Source organism: Rhincodon typus, chromosome 9, assembly GCF_021869965.1.
Source record: "Rhincodon typus isolate 14 chromosome 9, sRhiTyp1.1, whole genome shotgun sequence".
NCBI lineage: Eukaryota > Metazoa > Chordata > Chondrichthyes > Orectolobiformes > Rhincodontidae > Rhincodon > Rhincodon typus.
Genome location: NC_063340.1, coordinates 49,552,573 through 49,579,430, shown reverse-complemented (window position 1 = coordinate 49,579,430; position 26,858 = coordinate 49,552,573).

Genomic DNA, 26,858 nt, shown 5'->3' with positions numbered 1-26,858 from the left:
GTGTAAATGAATAGAAATGGTTTAGAGGGATATGGGCGAAATGCTGGCAAATGGGACTAGGTTTATTTAGGATATCTGGTTGGCATGGATGAGTTGGACCAAAGGGCCTGTTTCCATGCTGTATATCTCTATAATTTTATGATGCTTGGATCAGTCTGGCCGGGCCTTACAGCACATTCCACACAGAACGTGCCATGTCATCCTCGCGTGCTGTACTCTGTACAACTGGAACAAGCAAAGAGGGGATGTGATCAATGCTGAAGAGTTGGGAGGCCAGGAACAGTCTTCTGAGGATGACGATGAGGACATTGAGCAGGAGAAACATCACCTTCACTCTAACTGAGCAGGCAGAGCCAGTCTAACAGGCCAAATAGGACATAATTGGCAGTCATTTCCAATGGATGTGAGCTGGGTGCAATGATCAGTCATTGTCTGCTGTTGCTTGAAAGGCAAACAGCCGCTGCTTGTTCCCGGTAGCAAATGTAGCTCTTTTTGTTTGCTTTTTCTTTGCTTTTGTAGCTGTTCAATAAAAATTAACATTTTTGACTATTTCAAGCTTTTTAAGTATGCGATGCTCTCACACTAAACAATGAGATAATGTTACACTGTGCTGGGTGTTGGGGATGAAGTAATGCTCCTTTAGACAGGGCTCTCTCGAGTTAAAGCGCTAAGGACGGGTAACCTGTGTAGCTTGATTCCTGTAGCTGCAGATACAATAGCAGTCGATCAGACACAGGGTGACGTAAAATAGTGATACATTTACAAACTTGAGATTCAATTTGCACTAAAGTGACACCCACACCACGTATGTGCCTTTAGAATAGTTTCTTTGTTGTTTCCCTCCCACAGTGTGTACTGTGAAGGGTATTCATTGCTGGCAACAATTGGCCTGCTGCACAGCTGGGGTTTAAATATGGCACCATGGTGGAAATCCCAGAAAATCTCAATGCTGTCACATTCTTCCAACACTGTTGAGCGTAGGGTAGTGTGAGCACCCCATCACAGAGGCATGGTGCGTACATAATGAGGTAAGCTTCATAAAATTGCCTGACATAACTCATGCGAAGTCACAGAGAGAAACTCTCTATGACACTGAAATTGACACTTGGCCGAATTCTGGTAAAAGTCAACCTTCTGTTTCTTGTGGCTTTGCTTAAGAAAAGAAGCAAAATTGCAGAGGAGACTAGGTCAACAGTATGGCCAAACAAAACTCTCCTGGGGAGGGATACGCATGTTGGAGCGGACACGCTGCAATATGTAAGAGGCTGAAGCAAAACATCATCTTGCCCCCGAAAACTGGCAAGATCCAAAATCCAGCACGGATTTGGTTCTGAGGTTGCCCATTTCGAAAATCTCTACTGGATTATACAAAACTACAAATTAAAACAAAACAATAAAATGCCAAAAATATAAATCAGATTCATCTGCACTTTTCCTGTTTCTAGATTATGTCAACTGGCCTTTTCATTTCTGGTAGCTGTGAAGAAACACATTTCCAGATGCTGCCAATGCACTGTCTCCACCTCACGGACAGGGGTCATCATCACAGATCATCAGGAAAGGACATTGTTGATGTTAAAAACCTATCTATCTTTACCATTTACATGTCTTTCATCCCTTTACGGTCAGTTAAGCTACTAAAGCTACTCCTTATAAAGATGAGGATTTTGAGTTTTGGCTGGGCTATACATTTCTTTCAACACAATTGACCTAAAAACCAACAAAGAAGTAGAAAAGATTGTGGAATTTTATATGCAAATTGCAACTTTCACAAATAGAGTTCAGAAAACATCATGCTGGACATCAATTGCACTCAGAAACCCCCCATCCCAGGGTGAATTAATGACCAGAAGATGTTTCCAAGAATTATATCTAAATTGCAGGTCTTTGAGGAAATTCTTAAACTTGTGTGTTTGTGAGGGCATAAGGACAGTAGGCATGTTTTAAAAAAAAACTCTTTGATTTAATCTTTCAATTTGTTAAAAACTGACTATTGTCCACCACTATAATTAATGAGTAAATTGTTCTTCATCATTTATAGCTAGGTAAAATCAAATTACTCACAGGTCATGGGATTGGCAATGATTAAAATCCATATTTAGAAGATGAACTACTTTCAGATGTAATGATGAAGCTGCACAAGATTATCACCTTCCAATGTTTCAAGAAATATTTTTGAAGCCTTAATAATGAAACCATACCAGCATGTCACTGAGGGAAGCTTAACACCATCCTGTTAACCACATAACCAAAAGATACAATCACATGAATAGTTTAAAGTAGAGCTAAAGGTCACTGCTTTAGTCCTGGCATCAATCTCTTTAGTACTGTGCAGCCAAGGGATTATATAGGACATTTTGCTATTGTTCCAGGTGGTCACGCTATGATGGTCAGCAGATATTATATTTTAGATGTAGTGAAAGGTCACCACTGCACTCTTCTACAGACTAAAGGTAAATCTAAAGAGTTACTATAATGATCCAGTTTGTGAAGACATACTCTTCATGGACACTGACCATAAATAAATGGAGAGGAATTTTATGAACAAGGAGCTGAATTTTCAGATTCTGCAGGGGATGGGAACAGAGGAAAGTGGCCATTTGTAAAAATTAGCGTGACCAGAATGGCGTATTCTGAAAACTTTTCCTAGCTTGTCCAATTTTGCCAAGATGGGAGAGGCTGGCCATACGATCCCACCAGATCCATGATGAAGGTCATTGAAGTGGTTAAAGACTTTGTTTATTAATGGGACTGTTGTAATTCAGGGTGGAGTTGGCAGATGTTGAGGGTGGTGGGGATGTGTGGCAACCCGCACTGGGTACAATTTCTCAGAAGAGCAGCTGTGTGAAGCCTACACATAGTGTAGCCTGTCACGACCTACAAATCTTCACTCCAATCTCTAAACACTGTGGATGGATTCATGAACATCTTGAAGCGATGTCTACTCACTCCACTATCAAATCTCTAGACTGAGGCACAGAAGCTGCCTAACTAAAGCTGTCTGCTTGCCAGGGACATGACTGATCAGGATGTTGAGGTTTTGAAGATGTGGTTATAATGCCTGTATTGGTTGGGTGATGCCTCTGCAATAGGTTCCTCTAAGGGTTTTGCTTTCTATGTTGGTCTTTTGTGCGTGGCCCTGCAGAGAGGTGTGGATGTTGAGGATGGTGTGGTCCTGGAAGGACAAGGCTCATTGGTAGATTTGGAGGATCAAGGCATGGAAGAGGAGGAGGAAGACAAGAAGAGAGAAAGCACAGAGGATGCAGAACATGCAGGTCCTCTGGCTGTACTGAGAGATGACCATGACTGATGCAAGGCTAAAATGTCTTATCAGGCTATTTTGATTGTCAGGGAACATCTGTTTAGACTGTTTCAGCTGAGCCCCCCCTGACCCAGGAGGAACAGTATGGTAGGAAACTCACTCTGACCTGCATGTGCTAATAATTCCACTGAGGTTGTAGCCTAGAAGAGACTTCATACCTCATTTCTTGTCCTGCCATTAATAAAGAGAGTCTTAGAGATCTTCCTTCCAGTGTAATTTTAAATGTTGTGCTCATACAGGAAATCAGCGAATAGTGTTGAGAAATTCAGGAGGGATGAACTGATTCATTTCCCTACTCCTGAGTTGGCGACAACAGAGATTGAAATTAAAAGGGAGACGAGATTGCTAATTTAATAAATATACGCTTCACTATGCATAACTTAATGTAAGAAATAAGGCCACTAAGTTCCTTAAGTGAACAAGGAAAGAGTTATAGTTGCTAAAACTAATTCAAACAAAGGTGCTGAAATTTGTAGCTAAAAGTTTACAATGTAACAATTTATCCAACTACCATTAATGCAAAAAGAACAGATACAATTTCTTCAAAAATGCAAAAAAGACAGTAAAACTGCAGAGTATAAAATCTTTAAACTTAGCCAAGTAACAATTCAATTAAATTGTACAGAAATTACTCAGAGGCTTGTTTCGAGCTGAAACTAGGATTATTTTCCTCATTGTAGCCGCTGGTAATGATATTTCTCACTAGAGCCGTCACACTGTAGATTTGGTTCAGGAAAGTGCTGGTGTAATGACAGTACCACTAGACTAGTAATTCAAGCCAACATTTTGCGGTAATGGACTCAAATCCCACCCATAGTTCAGTTTGAAAAGTTGGCCAAATAGCTGTTATACAGCCATTGTGTTTTAAAGCCATCTTTTACACTAATGTACTTCAAGGTAAACAAACTGCTGTCCTCATCTGGCCTGCATGTGACTGCTCTACTGCAATGTGATTGACTGTTATCTGCTGTCTTGGTAATTAAGGATGAGCAATAAATGCTAACATCGCCAGTGATGCTTACATCCTTTTTGTTGCAGCAATGAAGACTTCTGCAAAGGTTTTCAAATCAACAGTTCAGCTTTAATGAGACATACTTGGAAGAAAATTGGAGATGTGTGTCTAAGGCAATCTTTGTCTCACTTTTCAAAATTCATCAGCATTTTTAAACCCCAGGGCTGCATCATATGACCTATACCTGAGCACTCTATAGACTCTGTGGCCCCCAAAAGCCAGTTGTGTTATTCATAAATGGCACACCTTAGCAGCTAGTAACCTATGTCTTTTGTTTTGAAAAATGCTGTTTTAAAAAAAAGACCATTACATCCAGCTGATATTATAAATTAATATTTCAGAAAATACACGGTTTATAACAGCAGTTGGAGAAAGATTTCTGACTAATTGCCCCACTCAGTGCTCTGATGGCATCTACTTTTGGCTCATTCCATATGGTGCTCACCTGTGGTCTCCGAAAAGGTAGAGACAACCCACTCACTTCCACCAGTTTGGGACTGAGGTAGGTGGTGGTTATCCTTGTGATGTAAGGCATCTCTGTATCTATATCATTGCCTCCAATCCTTAGCCCTACTGCCCATTCACTTCCATCAGTTGGGGACTGAGGTAGGTGGTGGTCATCCTTGTGATATAAGGCATCTCTGTATCTATATCATTGCCTCCAATCCTTAGCCCTACTGCCCATTCACTTCCATCAGTTTGGGACTGAGGTAGGTGGTGGTCATCCTTGTGATGTAAGGCATCTCTGTATCTATATCATTGCCTCCAATCCTTAGCCCTACTGCCCATTCACTTCCATCAGTTTGGGACTGAGGTAGGTGGTGGTCATCCTTGTGATGTAAGGCATCTCTGTACCTATATCATTGCCTCCAACCCTTAGCCATGCTGTACTGATCAGAGGGGCCATGGTGCTCTCAGCCTTTGCAAGTCTAGCTTGTCTCATATTGCATTCTCGGCTGAGAGCTCAAACCTCAACTGGAATATTGAATCACCTAGGCCCCAGGGAAAATATTGCTTGGTTGATGGGTTCAGCTCTCTGATCTATGCTGGCATAATGTCTATTTCTGCAAGGTAACAAAGTTTTGAGTGCTTGTAATTTCTGCATTGATAATTTAAAGGACTGGCTTGATTGACACTTTTATTGGCCTGTAGTAAAGAGGAGTTTTTTTTTAAGAAACAGAAAGTTATCAATGAACAGCTGCCTTTTATGAAGTTGCTTTAACACATCCTACTGTTACTATAGGGTTCATTTTTCTATACAGTGTATGATATTGAACGAGGATGGAAGAACATCAAATCTTGGTACGGAGGGCATGAAGATCCATAAGGGGGAGGAAGGGGTTTGGCTGGTGGGGTGTGGTGGGGTGGGGAAGAGTGGTGTCTGGAGCGACCTACCTCAGTATGTAGATCATGGAGCACAACTCTGAGGTGTCATGAACAAGGACTGATTGAAAAACGGATCTGAATCCACGGAAGTTGTGAAGGAATGGGGCCCACCTACTTTCACAATGAAGAGGGCCATGTTAGGAGCACAGATTGGAGGCTCGTGGTCCTTATCAGCCCACACATTTAAAGGAGCTTGGTGATATTCTGAAACACAAGGAATAGGATCAGGAATTCCAGAATAGGATCCTGGGTGCATTTTCATCATGACTCCACAAGAATTTAGGCCAAAGGATACAGAACACGTAGAACCAACTGCAAATCAGCTGTTGCATGTAAGCCAGTACCTAAAGATTTAGAAATTGTACTTTTGTGTTATTACATTTTGGTCCTGCTTCTTGCTTACATAATGCCAGCTTTTCCAGTTTAGCGTGCTCTTTAGAATCGAGGCTGAGGCAGGCAGCTTGCTGTCGGTAAGTTTCATCATACACATTATCGGCTGCTTGCTAGCAGCTGGTTTTAGTGCATGGAATGGTGATTAAAAGCAATGTTCACTTTTAGGAATCTTCTCAAAGAGAAAAAAGCAGATAAGAGCAGAAGTAAATTCGTAAGAAGTGGCAGACCATCAAAATTCCAGCAAGAAGAAACTCTCCAAATCCGGAGGATGAAGAATGTAGTGGATGTAGGAGATGGAAAGTGCGAAGTCAGTAGCAACTCCCGGTTCAGGGTGACATTCAGTACTTTTTCCAACTGGTCACAACTTACCTGAACAACCAGTCAGCAAACCATGTCACTGAAATCCTCAAAGCCCCGTTTTCAGTGAAAATAATGCATGAACTCCATTTGACAGCAATATACAGCAACAACTTGGTTTATTTTGTCACCAGTAGAACAAAAAATACTATCTTCAAATGCTGCACCAAATTATATTCAGACTAACATAGATTATTCGAATCTGCTTTCCTTTTTGCATCCTCTGGGGTTATGAGTATTTCAGGTGAATCACAATGCCCAAGAGATTACAAGGAGCAATGCACTGACAAAGAGGTGTCCTTTTCTGCTAATGCGCGTATCAAATATTGATGAAGAATGTTTGTTTGCCCATGTAGTGCAATTTATGACTCTTTGCTCTGTGGAAAATCCCACTATTCAATAAAGTAATTGTTGCCTGGACAAATTGCTGCTGGTAATTGTTAGGAAGGATAGTGAAGTTGTTACCTTCATTTTACCCAGGGTTGCGTGACACATCTGCTGTTATACATTTTACAAATCCTGTCAGTGACAACTTGGACTAACATCCTCTAAGTGTTAAGGGCAGTACTGACTGTAACAGTTCCTGACTTATGAGCTCACACGGCCAAGACAGCCTGCAGTGTAGCTTGCAGAAAGTGACAGAACCTCATGACAATTGCATTAGAAAAGCAAAGCTTCCACAATGCTTATCAGTTAGTTACATTTTGGAGTGTGTCTGTCAGGATGCCTTGGTATGGCACACCAGTGGGTGGGTGATTTAAGTTTAGGAGCAGAGTTGCCAGTCTGGCCTCTCTCCATTTCTCTTTCTTTTCTTCCCAAGCTATAAAGCTAGAAGGGAATTTCTGACAGGAATCACATTCTCCTGATATCACCCCTTGTTGGTGGTATTTACCATACCTTCTGACATTCTACACTCTTTTGCTGAATGTTCTGGACTTAGTTTTATCTCTTTGTGTCCCCACCTCAGTGGATTTTGAGTATGACATGTCATTGAAGGGTCTAGGCCCGAAACGTCAGCCTTTCTGCTCCTATGATGCTGCTTGGCCTGCTGTGTTCATCCAGCCCTGCACCTTGTTGTCTCGGATTCTCCAGCATCTGCAGTTCCTACTATCATTGAACTCTTCTGTTGGCTTTGCCTCCAGGCCCATTTCTTTGGACAAGATTCATCTCCCCTTCACCCACCTCCAAAACTCTCCCTTCCTCTGATCTCTTATTTGTACTTAACTTATTCATTGAGAACTGTTGACATGCCAATGGTTGCCCTAATTTCTCTGCTCTCCTCATCCATTCCAACTTTTCTCCCTCTGAACTGACTGCATTCCGTGCTTTCAGATCCAATCCTGACTTTGTAATCAGTCCTACCGACAAGGCTGGTGCACCAACCTCTACCATGTAGAGACTAAGTGCCAACTCTCAGGCACCTCCTCTTATTCCCCCATGATTGAACATCAAGCTATTGCTTCCACAACTACCACTAACTTCAGATTATCTAGCAATCTCCCTCCTAGCGCTTCCCAAATCATTGTCGCCCAAGCCCATAAAGGACACTTCTACCTTCTCCACAAAATCTACAAACAGGACTGCCCAGGCAGACTCATTGTTTCAGCCTGTTCCTGCACCATGGAACTTATCTCTTCCTGCCTTGACTTGATTTTTTTGTGCCCTTGAACAGTCTTCTCATTATATCCGTGATTCTTCTGTCATTCCACATCAGTTTGAAAATCTCCAGTGTGCTAGCGCCATAGTGTATAGTGAGGAAGGTTGTCAATGGATACAGCAGGATATTAACTCACAGCCATTATTTAACTTTGAATGCCACTCCTGTCTATGACTCTGAAATCCAATTTAATATTAATTGTAAGACTCTGGTTCTGACCGAATATGAAACCACTCCAGGTATGAGTGCGTTTAGACAAGATTCATAAATTTATTGGATTGTCAAAATGAGCACAACAAAAGTGACACTTAGCAAGGCATTGGACTCAGTCGATGCACAATGGAATACACGGGGAGGCGATGTCCTTGTGGTATTATTGCTAGACTATTTATCCACCAACTCAGCTAATATTCTTAGGATCTGGTTTCGCATCCTGCCACGGCAGATGATGGAATTTGAAATTAATAAAATATCTGGAATTAAGAATATAATGATGACTACGACAGCATAGTCGATTGTCAGAAAAACTCATCTGGCTCACTAATATCTCTGGGAAGGAAATCCTTACCTGGTCTGGCCCTCATGTGACTCCAGACTCTCAGTAATGCAATTGACTCTCAGCTGCCCTCAGAAATGGCCAAGCAAACCACTCAGTTGTATCAATTGCTACAAAGTCACAAAGAAATGAAACTAGATGGACATCAGCACTGGCAACATATGTAGAACTGCAGCGGTTCAAGAGGCAGCTCACCACCACCTTCTCAAGGGCAACTAGGGATGGGCAAGAAATGCTGGCCAGACAGCAATGCCCATGTCCCATGAGTGAATAAAAAATACAGATCAGTTCGAAAGCTGGTGAAGAAATGGCAGACGGAGTTTAATCGACTGAAGTGTGAGGTGATATATTTTGGGACGTCAACTGCAAGAGGAAAGTACACAGTAAATGGCAGTTCCCTTAGGAGAATTGATATGCCAGAGGGATCTTGGGGTGCAAGTCCATAGCTCCCTGAAAGTGGCAACACAGGTGGCTAACTTGGTAAAGAAGGCATAAGTGCATATGTGCCCTTATATCGGTCAAGGCATTGAGTATAAAAGTTGGCAAGTCATGTTGCAATTGTATAAAACTTAAGTTAGGCTACATTTGGAGTACTGTGCACAGTTCTGTTTGCCACACTACAGGAAGGACGTGGAAACTTTGGAGAAAGTGCAAAAGAGGTTTACCAGGATGTTCCCTGGATCAGAGAACATTAACTACAAGGAGAGATTGGGCAAACTTGGATTGTTTCGCTCGAACATCAGAGGCTGAGGGGCGACCTGATAGAAGTAAATAAAATTATGAGAGGCATGGGTAGGGTGTATAGTGGAAGTCTTTTTTCCAGAGTGGAAATGCCAAATGTTTGATAGAGGACGTAGGTTAAGATGAGAGGGGGAAAGTTAAAGGAGGTACGCGAGGCAAGTGTCTTTTACACAGACCGCGGTAGGTGCCTGTAACACACTGCCAAGGGAAGTGGTAGAAGCACATAGCAAAGTTTAAGAGGCATTTAGACAGACACACAAACAGGCAGAAAATAGACAGATACAGACCAATTGCAGGCAGGTGGGATTAGTTTAGAATGGCATCATGGTCAGCATAAACATGGTGGGCTGAAGGTCCTGTTCCTGTGCTATACTGTTCTATGTTCTGTAATACTGATAGTGTGCAGTAAGAGCTACCCACTCTGACAATAAATGTAAAATCATCATATCCGGCTGCTCTCTCATCAGAAAGAGATGGTGGTTTAACCTGAGGGTCACCACATGTCAAGTGAGGGGATAGGTTGAGATGGAGACTCCTTCAACATAATCTCAACCAGTGCAGGAATTGAACCCATGTTGTTGGCATCAATGTGCATTGCAAACCAGATAGCTAGTCAACTGAGCTAACCAACTTCCACCACTGTGCTGCTGTCGAAGGGATTTAGAATAAAGCAACAGCTAGCAAGCTCCAAACTTTCTCTGTCATAATGTGGGCATATTCATATAACTTGTAAATAATTGCAGTAACTCCATGAATTCCATACAGGCTGTTTTAGTTAGACCAGGAGGAGTGGATATCCTAATCCATACTGAAAGCCATGCAGAAGCCTTCTTATTACTTAAAATTACTTAGAAGTGCACTGAAAGAGCTGTAACACCTGTAGAAAGAAACCTAGAGCTGCAAAATGGGTTTAGGCTGGCTGGTTCCTTGCTAGTCAGATTGACACAATGGACTGAATGGTCTCCTCTCATGCTGTAAATTTTTTAGATTCAATGATGATTCAGGCCCAAACAAACTTGAGCAGACAGTAGTCATTATGGGCATCATGATATAAACAGCAGTATTTGGTGGTGGGGTGTTGGCAGCTCACCCAGATACAGTTAATTGGGCCTGACGTTCAATTTGGAATAGCCTCGGACTGAATCTGTGTACAAACACATGCCACAGTCAATTGCTGGCATTTTGGGTGAGCCCTTGGAATCGATGGTGGAAAGTAACATTGGAGATAAAGTGTGTGGCTATCTCATGTGACAGATCCTCAGATAATACTGCAGAGTTGCCCATAATATTCATATTCACTTAATAAATAAAGCCTAAGGCTGCTGATGATAAATTTGAACTGGTGAGATTTATCCAAATTAACATTCGATATTCGCTGCTTAAATAACAATAAAAATTAGGGAGAAAAGAGATGTGAAGGTTAACTACAGTTCTTTGTGATGTTTTGATTGTTTTGAAGTGTGGTTGAATTTCTACAAATGTTTTTTTCAAATGGCCACTGTAATTTTGGTGGTAGATCCATGGAATATCAGGAAAAATAGTGCAAATGATAAGCAATATTTAAAATAGAAAATCCAGTTGGTATAGCTCTGAGGGTGTAGGGTCACTCTCATGATAATTTAGAAAGAGCTCTGAATTGCACTTGATCTGCATTATATCTGACCTGGAAAAATAATTTGTTGAGTGCAAAAATGCTTCAATTCTAGTATATCTAGTCATCCCAGTTGTAACAAAAATAGCCATATACATACACAAAGTGCATCAATATTTGGGTACTCAAAATACAGAAAGATAAGTTGGACTTGATAGTAAACCAATCTTCTTTTGTATTCTGTTTGCAATTAACAGGGCTTTACAAAAGAATAAACTGCAAAAAATGTCTTGGGAGCAAAAAATTTAAATCACATCATCTGAGATAGCAAGAAAACCAATATTCCTTAAAAAATATGTCAGTTGCATGCAATGACCTTTCTAAGAAGTCAACATTGAATTTGTTGCCTATTTCCCTCAAGAGCATAAAAGATTTAACATGATATGAGTTCCCTCTTTCTCCAAGGTTAGATCAGAAATCTTTTCTAGATGCTCAGTCTAAGAAGTATGTACATTACAGGTGAAAACAATGAAAAACACTTTCATTGAGCAATTGAATATCAATGCAATGATTTCAATAATCTGCTGGTTTTATACTTAGAGTCACATTACCTCAATAACATGTGACATGATTTCTATATAACCAAGTGTATTGGCCAGCTAGTGAAGCAACATCATCCGGCCTTATTTAAGGGTTATGTCAGATGAGTACCCATGCTTAGTAATGGGGCAGTTCCCTGCAATGTTTTTTTTTTAACTCTGGACACATATTTGGATAAAATCCAGACAGAAGGCAAACCTCTGCTTGAACAAATGGATGTAACAGTTTTGCGTCTCGATAATCTTCCTTAAGTACCTGTTGAACATCGTTTCACTGTTGCAAAAGGTACTGCATTAAATCTCCATTTAGTGTTCACAGACTGTTTCTGGCAAATCACTTATACAGAATCTATATCCTGCGCACACAACATTTTGCAGAGGATTTTATTGTCTAGTAAACATCCCAATTTAGAGCCCTGAACATATGTGATGATAAAGTGTAATTATCTTACCACATCAATTTGTGTATTTGCTGAGAGGTTTACCTTAAACTCAGGAGAATTTGATGGGAGGAAAGGCAGTACACTGCCTTTCAACTGCTCCATGGGCTCAAAAATTATATGTGATGCTTTCCAGTTGATGAGATACCCTTTAAACCCATGTGTTCTGGATGTGCATCTTCACCACCAACCTCATAACAATATAAAAGACACATTATAAAGTCAAAATCAAAAATAAACATTAATTTACAGTGAAAAATGAGGTTTCTCAATTCATTTTCCTCTGCGATCTATTTTGTGTGGTTGCTATTGTGTGTTTTCTCTTTCAGCTGTATCAGCCCACCTAGTACATCTTGAGCAATGGATTCTTCCCCCAAGCCAACACATTCATTTATTTCCTCACTCATCTATCTTTGATTCAGTCCACTTCCTCATTTGTGTGCTATCTGTTTGAAAACATTGGGTCAGTTTCTATGTGTGCCTATAGCACCCAACTCTCTACTTCCCTTGGCCAGCTCTGTTGACAAACTGCCCAAATGACAGCACTGTGTATTCAAAGAAACGTTTTACAATTGAACATCAGAAAGTCCAATGTGATCATTTGGACCCTCACACAAAATCCTGCCCCCTGATAGTTGATCTTCCAAAGGTTTGCTCTGATCAAATAGAGTCATGGAGTTGTACAGCATGGAAACAGACCCTTTGTTCCAACTCGTCCATGCCAACCAGATATCCTAAATTAATCTAGTCCCATTTGCCAGCATTTGGGCCATTTCCCTCTAAATCCTTCCTATTAATATACTCATCCAAATATCTTTTAAATGTTGTAATTGTATCAGCCTCCACCACTTCCTCTGGCAGCTCATTCCATACATACACCACCCTCTACGTGAGAAAGTTGCCCCTTAGGCCCCTTTTAAATCTTTCCCCTCTCACCTTAAACCAATGCCGTCTAGTTTTGGACTCCCTGACCCCAGAGAAAAGACCTTGTTTATTTACCCTATCCATGACCCTCATGATTTTATAAACCTCTATAAGATAACCCCTCAGCCTCTGACGGTCCAGGGAAAATAGCCCCAGCCAATTCAGCCTCTCCCTGTAGCTCAAACCCTCCAACCCTGGATCATTCTTGTAAATCTTTTCTGAACCCTTTCAAGTTTCACAACATCCTTCTTGTAGCAGGGAGACTAGAATGGCATGCAGTATTCAGCAACTGTCCCCAGGAGCTTCTATTAAGTGTATAAGTCCTGCCCTGATTTGCCTTTCCAAAATGCAGCACCTCACATTTTTTTCCAAATTAAACTCTATCTGACACTCCTCGGCCCATTGGCCTATTTAATCAAGATCCCATTGTGCTCTGATGTAACCTTCTTCATTGTCGACAAACCTCCAACTTTGGTGGCATCTGCAAACTTACTGACCATATCTCCATTATTTCTACCTTCACTGACCTGCCACTCCAAGTGCCAGATATATTGAGTTTAAAATCTTTTTCATCATTTATAATGCCACCCATAACAATGTCCCATTTTCAGAAAAATTTGCTCACCTTTCAGCTCCTTCCATTTCCTCCAGTCCTTCATTCCAATTTTTTATCAGTTGCCCCTTCCTCTGTTCTATTGTTAGTTGTGAAACCTTTGATAAATCTCTATAAAGTTCTGGTTCTCAGGAATTTGCAACCACAAATTATACTTATATGAGCCTCAAATGTAGTTAACTGTTCTGAAACACTTCACAGCTGCATTACCAAGCAAAATTTGGCACAAATTCAAATAAGGTGATATTAAGACAGGTGACCAAATGCATGGTCAAAGAGGCCAGTTTTAAGGAAAGTCTTAAATGAGGAAAGGCAGAGTTACAGAGAAGTTGAAAGAAGAAATTCTGTTTTCAGTTGGATCAAAACTCATTCCCTCAACCAAAATTTTGATTACCTGAACTTGTACTTCTGATTCCCCCAAATTCAATTAAGGAAATCATGAATGTTTCCTAGAATGGATCCTTTTTGAATACCACTTCCTACTTTGCTTGTCTGAGCACTACCCTTAGCTCCAATTCTCTGCATATAAATAGCATGCTCTCCATTTGTTTTACTATAATGGAGTTGTGTACAGCATTTTCAGCAATAATGTTTTCGTGATTTTGTATGAGTTAACATAACTCCTTTTCCTTTAAGTTTGACTGTTCTAAAATATAGCCCCAATTCTTCATTAGTATGTTTTTATGGGTTTGTTAACCTGTGTTGTTACTCTGAATGATTTAAGATTGGCAACTATGAATTCCCAAACTCATGGGTTCTAATGTAGATAAAGCTTACTGAGTGTAATGGTGCACTTCAAATGTAGACATTACATGAATCAAAAATATAATAGTTCCCTTCATTGACTAATGTGTAAAACGAAACAAGAAGAAACTAAAAATAAACTACTCTTCAAATAAAATTCTTCCACTACGTTCTAATATAAGGATTTTCAAGTTAATTTCAATTGAATTTCAAATAGCAGTTTATGTAAAACTCTTCAGCCAATCATTTTTCTGGCAGTGATTTAAATGTAGTTGAATGGCTATTTATTGATTGATCTGAATCTCATTCAATTTACTTTCTTAAGAGATACATCCCAGGGATACAGATGAACAATGGCTGCATTTTCATGTGATATGACAGCGAGCATTAATTCCTACTCTGTTTTACCACACTGAATTAAGAAGAATTTTTGCAGCTATAATGACTCATCCATTCTGCAGATTGTGCTAGAACAATACCTATTTTCCCCATGAGTTCAGCTCAATTTGAATGCTTAGGCATAGTTGAAGCTTACAATCACTGGAGACGAGATAGCTGATTGTCATCCATTCACAATTTTATATACACGTGTGCCACAGAATCACAGAATGATTACAGTACAGAAGTTAACCACTTTGCTGATTGAATCAGTGCTGGCCCTCATAAAAACCAATTCACCCCAGTCCACTAGCCTGCCTTTTCCCTGCAGCCTTGCATGTTTTTCCATTTTAGATAATGATTCAATTCTCTTTTGAAAACATCAGTTGTCCCTGCCTCTACCACACAAAACAATATATTCCAGATTTTAACCACTTGCTACTCGAAAAGATTTATCTTCATGTTGCCATTCTTTCCTTTGCTTTAAGTCTGTGCCCTCTGGTTTTTAATTTTTTTCAATACCAAGAGCTGTTTCTCCCTGGGTACAGATCCCTCATGATTTTAAAAATTGTTATCAAATCACCTCTCAACTTGTCATATCCCAACTTCTCCAAACTTTCTCCATAACTGAAGTTCCTCACCCCGGAACTATTCTCATGACACAATTCTGTACTCTGTCTAATGCCTTCACATTTTTCCTGTAGTATGGGACACCCTCCCATCCAGAACTGATACAATATTCCATTCGAGGCTAAACCAGTGTCTATGGAGATTTAACATAAATTTATTGCTTTTGTACTCTAACAGCCTATGCCTAAAGCCTTGGATGTCATATGCATTATTCACCACCCTCTCAACCCGTCCTGCTGCAGTGATGATTTATGCACATATACACGCAGGTGTCTCTGATCATCTACCCTCTTGTAATCTTTATTTTATATTATCTGCATTCTTCCTACTGAAATGTATCACTTCCCACTTTTCTGTGTTAAAATTAATCTGCCTCTTTTCTCCCCAATCCACAAGTCACTGCGCTATCCTATTGTAAAGGCAGATGCCACTTCACACAGATTTTTAGCTTTGTGTAGCACACTCAGTCTTATCAGTGACATCTAGGGTATATCTTAAGAAATCCACAACATCATGTTCATGTTTAGCAAAAGGTTGTAATACAATGATTTGAATAGAAATTGATATTCACAATGTCTATATTTTGGGTGATGAACATTTTTCTCTAAATGCCAAATTAGGTAACCTAAGCATAAATAATGCAAATACTTGTTCCATTGAAAATTTATGGGATTTTGTTTTTTAGACGTCTAGTTGGAGGATTCCTTTAACCATTTTGTCACTAATGCACCAGTCCAACACATAAGGAACAGGAGCACTATGCAAGCAGTTCAATCCAGAACACAGTCACACAATAGACACGATGCAGGTACACGGGATCAAAAAGTTCCTGATAGGACTTCCTTTCTCCCTACAGCTGAGGGATTCCCATCCAGCATGGTTGACAGGGTCCATCACTATATCTGATCCATTTCACACATGCTTGCTATCACCCTTTCCCCTCTATCCAGAATTGTGGTAGGGTTCCCCTTGTCCATCCCATCTTTCATTCCACCAGGCTCCTTATTAAGTAGATTATTCTCCACCATTTTGTCAGCTCCAGCGTGATATCACCATATGACGCTGCTTTTTTCATTTCTTCCGGCTTCCACTCCCAGCATCCTGAGGGGAGGGGCCATGCCCTCCATGACACACTAGTATACTCCCCAGTCACCCCCAACATTCCCTCCCTTCTTTTCAGCACCTTCCCATGGAAGTGCAGGAGGTGCAATGTCTATTGTCCTGTGTCTCTCAGTCAATATATCGGTCTATCTCTAAGAGACATGCTCATGATATCACAACTGTATCATAGCATGTGACCTGAAGGTATAAAAATCTCAGACTCAATCTTAACTTGGTCCACTTGAAGCATGACTTTTTGAAGAAAGTGTGCTATTTTTTGCAGCGGAATAGCTTAATATCAGTCCAGGCACTTTTGTGTCTGTGAATCTAGTGTCTGTGTTTAACAGTGAATCGTCATAAATGTTTGGCTGTATTCTTTAACACCACATTGCCCATATCTAAATTCTTATGTTACGGGAGATGGTTTGGATTGGCTTTGGGTTCCAGCATGTCCTCTGGCTTTCATAATGGAAAACATATAAAAGTGTTTGACAGGGTTACAAAACTCCTACACTCTGTCCTTTGAGTCACAGCTCCCAAACGCCCACCCCCTCATTTCCAGCATGGGATTGGCAAATTCCGTCCTCTCAAAGTACAGCAACACACTTGCTCACCATTGAGAATCTCAACTAATGCCCCACTTAATGCCAAATAATCATCTATCCCTGTTTGCTCCAACTGTTACTGCTGGACTGCTGTTGAGCTCTCTACAGCCAGAAATTCTCAATGTCTTTCACCACAGGAGCCCTTAATGCAGCTTCAGCATCTGTCCACCTCCTTGTCTGTAGTCATCACAGATGCTGTTCCGAGGAACACTGAAATAATTAAACCAGCATAGAAGAAAAATGCTTATGTCTTGTGCAGGAGAGATTTTCAATTCTTAATGTTCAGTCTAAATAAGAAGGTTATTTGTATGTTAAAAGCCAAAGTCCATGGAAAATGGTGACAGGCAATGCAGTACATAACAGGTGAAAACTAACTACAGGTCATCCATAATCCTTTTATTCAGTCTTTTTGTAAAAATATTTTATTTATTTTGCAATTCTATTGTTAATGTGTCAAGATTGCGCTTTGCACCTGGACTGTGAAATAAATGGTTTTAAATTATTCCATGCCACTGATTTGACTTGTTTAGAATTCAAAAATATTTTCCTGACTTCTACTCAGACTCTCTGTCACTTACAGTGAGTGACAACCACTAAATTGGAGAGTGATATTGCAAGAAAGCTGATTGGTAATGAGCATTAGATTGATGTTCTTGGCCAAAGGCAGTGCAGTGGATCTCATGGCACTGGTCTACAATTCCAGGATGCTTCGGTGATGGAGATTAAATGCTATCTCACAGAGGTGTCTGAAGATTTCTTGCTCTGAAAAATTAGATAGGAAATCCAGTCTCTGTAGACCTCTATAATGTAAAGCCTCCATCAACTTCATCTAATAATCTGTGTATCCTTCTTCGACCTTCCTTGATGTGGCACTACTACCATTGTTTCTGGGAATTCAAACTTAGACTAAAAAGACTACAGCTGATCCAACAATTTCTGAAAGCAATCCTTCAATGAATGCACAACCTCCCAGGATTAGTCTTCAAACGGAGTTCAGTAAAATAAATGCCAAACACTCTGTCAAACACCTGTGGATTTTGAAAATTCTTTCATGGGGTTTGGGCATCACTCACAAAGCCAGCAATTGTTGCTCACCCTAAATTGCACTTGAAAAGATGGTGATGAGCTGAATTCTTAAACTGCCACACTTTTGCTAGTTCAGGTACAATGGACTAGGAAGGGAGTTCAGGTTTTTGACCTAGCAACAGTGAAGGAAAGATGATAGATTTCCAAGTACTGTAAATTGGTATGTTTTTGGAGTCAGGAGAGGGAGTGGTGTGAATGGAGTGGCGGTAGAGGCGATCGTGGTGTAATTTGCTGTTGTTGTTGATGTGCTCTTGTAGATAGGACTTGGGTCGGTCAGGGGATGAGTTATTCATTGCAGAATTCCCAGCCAACGACCAGCTGTTGTAGTCACTATTTCTATATGGCTGGTCTAGTTCAGTCAATGGTTATCTCCAGGTCCATCCTGGGCCTTCTCCAGTGCCACAATGACACCACCCGCAAACTGGAGGAGCAACACCTCATATTCCGCCTTGGGAGCCTACAGCCCAATAGCCTAAACGTGGAATTCACCAGATTTAAAATCTCCCCACACCCGACCTCAGCCCATGACCAACCCTCCCTCTCATCCCCTCCTCCTTGAGCTGACACAACCTGTCCATCTTCTCCCCCACCTGTCCTCCCCACCCATTCCACTCACCAATCCCCACTATCCCCTACCTGTATTCATCTATCACCATCCCACCTACCTTCCCCAGCCCCACCCTTCCTCTCTATTTATTTCCCAGATCCCTTCCCCCTTCCCATTTCTGAGGAAGGGTCCTGACCCGAAACGTCAACTTTCCTGATCCTCTGATGTTGCCTGACTTGTTGTGTTCCTTCAGTTCCACACTGTGTTGTCTCTGACTCCAGCATCTGCGGTTCATGCTATCTCCAGGATGTTGATAGAGGGCACTCAGTGATGTTAACACGATCAATCATTGGGGATTAGATTCTCTCTTATTGGAGATGGCCATTGTCTGCCACTTAATGGGCACAAATCTTACTTGCAACTTAATCAACCTAAACTTGAGTGTTGTCCAGATCTTGCAATGAGTGGGACTGAGGTGATTTGCCCTACAACATTTATAATCATCTTCCTTTGTTCTCAGTTTGATTCCAACCAGTGACAGGTTTTCCACAAGACGCCTATTATCCATTTCGGGCTCATTGATATCATACCTCATCAAATGTTGCGTTGGTCTCATAGACACTTACTCTCACCTCCTGCCTTGAGTTCAGCTCCTCTGTCCATGTTTGGACTAAGGATATAAGAAGATCAAGCTGAGTGGCTCTGGCAGAACTGAAACTGAATAAGAAGGTTATTTGTGTGTTAAAAGCCAAAGTCCATGGAAAATGGTGAGAGGCAATGCAGTACATAACAGGTGAAAACTAACTACGGGTCATCCATAATCCTTTCATTCAGTCTTTTTGTAAAAATATTTTATTTATTTTGCAATTCTATTGTCAATGTGTCAAGATTGCGCTCTGCACCTGGACTGTGAAATAAATAGTTTTAAATTATTCCATGCCACTGATTTGACTTGTTTAGAGTTCAAAAATATTTTCCTGACTTCTACTCAGACTCTCTGTCACTTACAGTGAGTGACAACCACTAAAATGGCCCAGCTGAAATCATGCTTCAATTTAAACTGTTTTGACGTTCCCTAACCACTTTTCCATTCCTCATATTTATGGATGTTTCCTTTGAGTTCCATGCTGTTGTTTCACTTTACAAGGCTTTGTCTTTAGCTGTGGTCAATAGATGTATAACTGAAAAAGCACAGCAGATCAGACAGCATCCGAGGAGTTTCAGGCCAAAACCCTTTGTCAGAACTGGGGAGGGGGAGAGAACACCAGAAGTAAATAGAGGGAGGTAGGATGGGGCTGGGGGGAGTATAGGTGGGATGGTGATATTTAGATGCAAGTAGAAGGTTATTGTGATAGGTTAGTGGGAAGGGTGGAGCAGATTGCTGAGTAGGAAGATGGACAGATTAAGTCAGGTCAGGGAGGTGAGGAGGAGGGGGAGGGCTGGACATGGGAGAAGGCTGGGGGTGCAGGGACTTTGAAGCTGGTGAAGTCAATATTGAGGTCATTTGGCTGTAAGGTCCCAAGGTGAAATATCAGGAGTTGTTCCTCCAGTTTACTTTTGGCCTCAATCTGACAGTGGAGGAGGCCAAGGATGGGCATGTTACCAGGGGAGTGGGACGAGGAATTAAAACAGATGGCAACTGGAAGGTCAGGTCGATTGTTGAATGCGGAGCACAGATGTTCTGTGAACCCATACCCAAGTCTGTGTTTGGTCTCTCTGATATAGAGGAGACCTGATCTGGTTGCCATCTATTGACTCTGGCTTCCAGCATCTGCAGTCCTTACTGTGTCCTTTGTCTTTAGCTTTGCTTTCTGTGGCTTGAATCTTTGCCGCTGGTCATTTAATGTTACATTTTAATTAAAAATTAACTACTGCTGATGTTATGCAAACATGTTGTAATTATGTAATACTTTGACATCTAAATAGCTCAAAAATAATAAACAATGGAATGAAAGACCTTTGTAGAATGGATGGGCGAGGGCAATCATGATGCACAGAAAGAGACAATTTGAACCATCTCATCAGTGGTAGGTGGTAAAAGCAGGAGAGATTCCTTGTCAGCCTTGTGGTCGGAAGAAATTGGAGCCTTACCATCACTATCCATAGCTTCAAGTTACAACATGCATGTAAAGTGTACTTTTTCATAGCAAATTCAGGCGGGCCATTTGGCTAATTGGCTGGTGTGGATCAGATTGAACCTCATTCTGGCTGTGGTGAGTTCAAGACCTTCCTCTTGCCCTATCTTTGGTAGACATGCCAGTGGGCAGGGAAATAAAGAAGGCCATGTTTACATTGCATTGACACATTTAAACCAGCCTCCCACATGACAATTGCAAACCAGAATAAAACATTACTGTCGCTAGAGTGAGTTTTCTTGAGTTCAGTTACCCTGCAGAAAAAAAAGAAAGCAAAGCTATGAACTCGAGATATGTGCATTTTGAGGTTCTCCTTGAATCGAAGAATCATAGAATTTCAACAGTGTGGAAGTAGGCCACTCGGCCTGTCGAGTCCACACCATCATGTCGAAGAACATCACACCCAGACCCATCCAATCTCTGTAGCCCTACATTTACCATGGCTAATCCACCTAAACTGCGCACCCTGGACACTACAGGACAATTTAGCATGGCCAATCCACCTAACCTGCACGTCTTTGGAATGTGGGAAGGAATCGGAGCACCTGGAGGAAACCCATGCAGACGCGGGGAGAACAATCAAACTCCATACAGACAGTTGAGGGTAGAATTGAACCCAGGTACCTGGCACTGTGAGGTAGCAGTGCTAGCGACTGAACCACTCTGCCGCCCAAAAAGAGCAGGAATGCTTCCGCTGAGACTTCAACCTTCTCTGATCATTGTCTTTCTTTCTCCTAACTTCAACAATCACAGAAAGAACCATGGATGCTGTAAATCAGCAACAAAAACAGAAATTGCTAGAAAAGCTCAGCAGGTCTGGCAGCATCTGTGGAGAGAAATCAAAGTTAACGTTTCGGGTCGAGTGACCCTTCCTCAGAAATGAAATGTTAACTCTGATTTCTCTCCACAGATACTGCCAGACCTGTTGCGCTTTTCCAGTAATTTCTCTATTTGTTTCAATAATCACAGACCTGTTTTCAGCCCTAAAACTCTGACTTTCTTGCCCTGCAAGATCTGATGGAGACCTATCACCAGAGTGCTCAGATACAGCCTCCAGTCTCTAGTTTTCCCATTCAGGAAGCTGATCAATTCAGATACTGGCCAGGAAATAGAAGAAAAGATTAATAAGGTATCACATTACATTCACCACCTCCCAATAAGTATCTTGCAGGACTACAATTTTGCCACACCCATAGGTGCAGCTTTTGTCATTGATTGTCATTGCTTCAATCACAAATAAAATCTTTCTTTTAATGTGCATTAGTTTCAGGAAATAAGTTTTAGTTACTCTTGTCGGTGTGGAGGGAAAATATTCAACAAATTATTAATAACCACTTTTTCAACGTGGCTTTGTATTTTCAAATTGACCTCGTTAAAATGTGATAACTGTTATGGAAACAGCTGTGGCAGCAATTTACACATGTCAAGGTCCCATAATCAGCATTGATCGACCAGATAATCTTTTCTCTGTTGCTCTGTTTAAGGAACAATCTATTGGCCAGGATAATTCCCTACTCATTCTTCAACAGTGCAATCAGTTATTTTACATTCAGCTAAGTAGCCAGAGAAAAACATGCATTCAAGGTCTGATCTGATAGCTACCAGCGCAAGAGAGCTACCACCTGAGCTAAACTGTTGAGTGGAAGTTGCATATTGATATGTCTTGTTGTGAGAGCATTTATTCGTGTGATGCTGTCTCTGTGAATCATTTGTTCCATTATACACTAGTTCAACCAGTTCGAACCACATTTCACAGAAGGTATGCAAAAATCTGCACAAAGCAGTGGACATTCCTAATGTCTGATGTGATGTGTAACCTTTACACAAATATCTCGTTAAAATCAGTGGTAATTTATTTCTCCAGGTAGAAGCCAGAAATAGATTGTCCCATGAGAAATTCAATAATATTTACATTTAAAGAGAAAAGATGCAGGGAAACGTGTTCTCCCAATTACTACATGTCCTGACCATTGCCAATCCTAAAAAGAGCAACTTCAGTCCACTCTACCCACTTATCAGCGTCCTTTTGAAGTTTTACACTGTCCTCCTCATAATTTACAATGCTTCCAAAACCATGCAGGCCTTGGATGCCAAGCATTTCTGATATCTTAGAACAGGACGATGGATATCTCATGATCATATCACTGATCTCCACCAAGTTGATCCCCTTCAGAGAGGTAGGATTTTCTTACCCTGGCTCAGGAGAGATTCGACAGTGAAAGGGGACAGGGAAGTGGGAACACACCTCAAAGAACTCCTGCATTTCACCCATGGATATGCTAAGACCAGCAGGCTCTTTTCCCAGTGTCTGTGACTGCTCCTGAACAGGTAGAACAAACTTTGGCAGGAGCCTTATGGATGTCAACACCCAGAAGTTAGAGCTAGAATCTGACTAACGTGTTTCTACCTCCGCTGCAACATATAGTAACAATAGAGAAAGGACCAGAGAAACATTGTAACTCCCCACGGGAAGGAAATTGACTGTTAAATACTTTGTTATATTATTAAATTTCCTTGGTTATTTCTTCACATAAAGTATATTAATTTGCACTATCTCCACTTACTGCCCATCCTTGTGCCCTGAGTAACAACTTGCCGCTTCAGTTGTTTGATGAAGAATAGGGAAGCATGAACGGACAAATGGTTCATGATAGTATTTTTGGCCTTGTTGACTTACTAACAAAATCTTCGAGCAATTACATCCTTCCAATCCTGAGCCTAAATGTGAGCAGCTGCTGTTGTTGTCGGGGTGTCAAGGTCACTCTTCTCTTCCTCCCCCTCTTCGTTGAATTCATGAGGAGATGATAAGTGATTAGTAGCTCGTTACTTCTCCAGCTCCAATCCTCACTGCTATACAACATTGTGCAGAGGGCAACACAACAAAACCCTTTTAATCTGGCCCTTTAGAAGCACTATTCTTCAGAGATCAATAAGCATGTTTGGACATTTTGTTTGATGTAAATAACCTCTCTGTTATCCCCTTCTCTGTTATTCCCATGTAACTCCTTTCTTATCTATTCCCCTTTCTGTTATCCCATTGTTATCTCCCCTGTTTGTTACCCCTCCTTCTCTGTTATCCCTTCTTTATTGTTACCCCTCCCCATATATTACCCCCCTCTCTATTATACCACTGTCTATCACACCTCTTTGCATTAAACCCCTTCTGTTCCACTTCTCTCTGTTTTACCCGTCTCTGTTACTCCTGTCTCTAATACACCACTCTCTGATACATCCTATTCTGTTACAGTGCTCGCTGTTCCATTCATCTCTGTTCATTCCCTCTCTGTCACACACCTCTGTGTTACAAGCCTCTCTGTTATTTCCCTTATCTGTTACAACTCTCTTTGTTCCAACCTATTCTGTTACCTCATCTCTGTTACACCTCTTTACTTTTACCTCCTCTCCCTCACAGCTCTCTGTTACCCCCTGTTTTTACCGCGCCCCTTCCTGTCATCATTCCTGACTGTGATGTTTTCCTCTCTGTTATACCCCTCTATTACTTCGCCCTCTGTTAAGTTTACAATGTTACCCTCCTGTCTGTTACATTCCCCTTTCTGTTAAACCCTGTCTGTAACAATATTTTGTTGTTATCCCTCTCTATTACTTTCCTCCCTTGCTGTCATCTACCTGCATATTCTTTTACAGGTAACCTTACTGCTATAGATGACAGTTGTATTTATTTTAACTTGTTGATCAGTTTGAATGCTTTCATTCAGCTTCAGTGATTGAAGTATGGTGAAATCCCCATTTTCACTTTCTTAGTTCTCCAATTTTAGGGTTGCTTCGTGCTTGGCACGATCTCTAAGGATCCTATCTGAGAAGAAAACGAAATGAAATTCTCTGTTTGATCTTGCCATCTTTTGATTTACCCCAGTATTTGACATCAGACATAAATCTGTCATATATCTTTGTTCATCAAGCTATACTGCACTCTGAGTTAAAGGTGCATGCAAGAGTTCAAGTGGGGTGTGCTGCGCATCAGCTGTCTGGTTGCTAGTGTTTGCTCACTCTGAACTCTCTTCATTGTTGATGGAAATGGAAAACGCTTCTGTCAATCCCATATAGTCACAAGTTTCCAACCTGCTTACAGTTTGAAACAAATTTCTTATACCAGTAAATTCATCTTAGTAAATTATGTCTTTGTTTTGTTCTGCCATGAGTCAAGGGAGCTCTATGAAAAATTCTATCAATTGCCCATTGATTGGTCTTTTGACAACAGGATGTTCCTTAACTAAATGTTCCTTGAGTTGTTTTACCATGACTGGCTACAATTTGGCTGGTTGTTTCTTGTCATTAAGTATTCAGACTCCTGACATTTGAAAAAGATTGAGGTCATGAAATGCTTTATACATAATCTTGGGAATTCTTAATGTGAAACCGTTTAAGTTCTCTATTCACTCTTGTGTTGGTAAGCTACCTCTAATTTAATTTTAATTTTAAACGATATACTTCCTGGGCCAAGCATTTGGACTATTGTTGGAATTAGACAACGTGTTTGAACCATGATACATTAACATGTGGAAATCATGAAAAAAAATTAAGGATTTCCCTGGAACCAAACATTTTCTGTTAAATCATGCTGCTTGAGAACTTTATTTGTTCTGAGATTAAAGGAACTATTAAAAGCTTTCTGTGCTTCTTAAAAGTACCTGTTGTTTATTTTAGCTTGGCAAGCTAAAACATCAGCTAAGCTCCCAAATAAATACAGAGAATATGTACTTATTCAAATACTGATTTAGTAACTAATTTGGAAGTCAATCTGTATTTTAAGAATAGTTTTCTCCAAGATGTCCAACTATTTGTTTTAAGTATTTGGCTCATATCTGAAATTAAATCTTCTTGGCAATACTATTTGTGATTCCATGTATTCCTACATATTTAACTAGTTTCTTTGTAAAGGGCTTTTAATTTTGCAATAATAGAAATGACACTGCTCCGTGTTGCTACCGGAGAGTTTTTCAGGTTTTTGTCTCTGTGGCTAAAATGGAGGATTCCCACATGTCACAGGTAAAATGGAGGACTGATATCTTTTTCTGCAGCTTCTCTGGATGAGTCCCACTATTTACATATACAATAACAATTTTGATTTCCCTAACAGCATTGATGAAAGAATCCTGTTGCCTGTGGCTTTACAAACACTTTAATCTTCTTTTATCTCACCAATTCCTGCTGCCTATGCCTCTAATCATATTCCACATTTCCTTCATGGTATTCCCTGAACAATTCCTGCTGTTTCCAGTCTAAATAGACGCTTGTTGCCTTTACTATAGTTTTAATAATGGAACACCTGCCTTTGCTGCAGCCTTAATAAAATCTTATAATTCCTTCTTCTGTTAGATCTTGTCTGCTTAGCTTTTGGCTATGCCTCTTTATCACTTAGATTCTGGCTTTACAATGTCCCCAGCTCTGTGACTACAAGTTGAATTGCTTCTGTGTCGCTTCATTTACCTGTAGCTGAATCTCATGGTGCTAACTTGCACAGTGAGTTCTGAGGAACGGTCACTAGAACCAAAACGTTAACTGTGATTTCGCTCCGCAGATGCTGTCAGAACTGCTGAGCTTTTCCACCAATTTCAGTTTTTGTTCCATATTTTTGCAGTTGTGGCAGTAATCAGGCATCAGAAAACTGACAGCTAAGCCAGGCCCAGCAACAGGAAAAGTATATTTAAGGGCCTCACAGCTGTCAAAACGTAAAACTTAGTCCAAGGTCCACAGATGCATTGCTGCCTCAAAGCTCGTATTCCAAAAATCCCATCCTACGATCCCATTGAGGGTTGCAATCCGCATTGGAAATCTGTGTTCTATAATGTCAAGCCTCCCATAGAAACTTATCTGTTTCAATATAACTATCTCCCATTCTTCTAAATTCTAACATAATACCAATCTCATCAGATGTATGTGCAGAAAAAGCAGTCATTATAATCTATTAAAGCTGTACAGATTTACCAGAAATTACAGTCGTTAAACAAAAGAGCAAGAGCAGTATATCTATTGTTCTAAAACTAATAAAAAGGTCTGTAATAGAGTGAAAAAAATCTTCA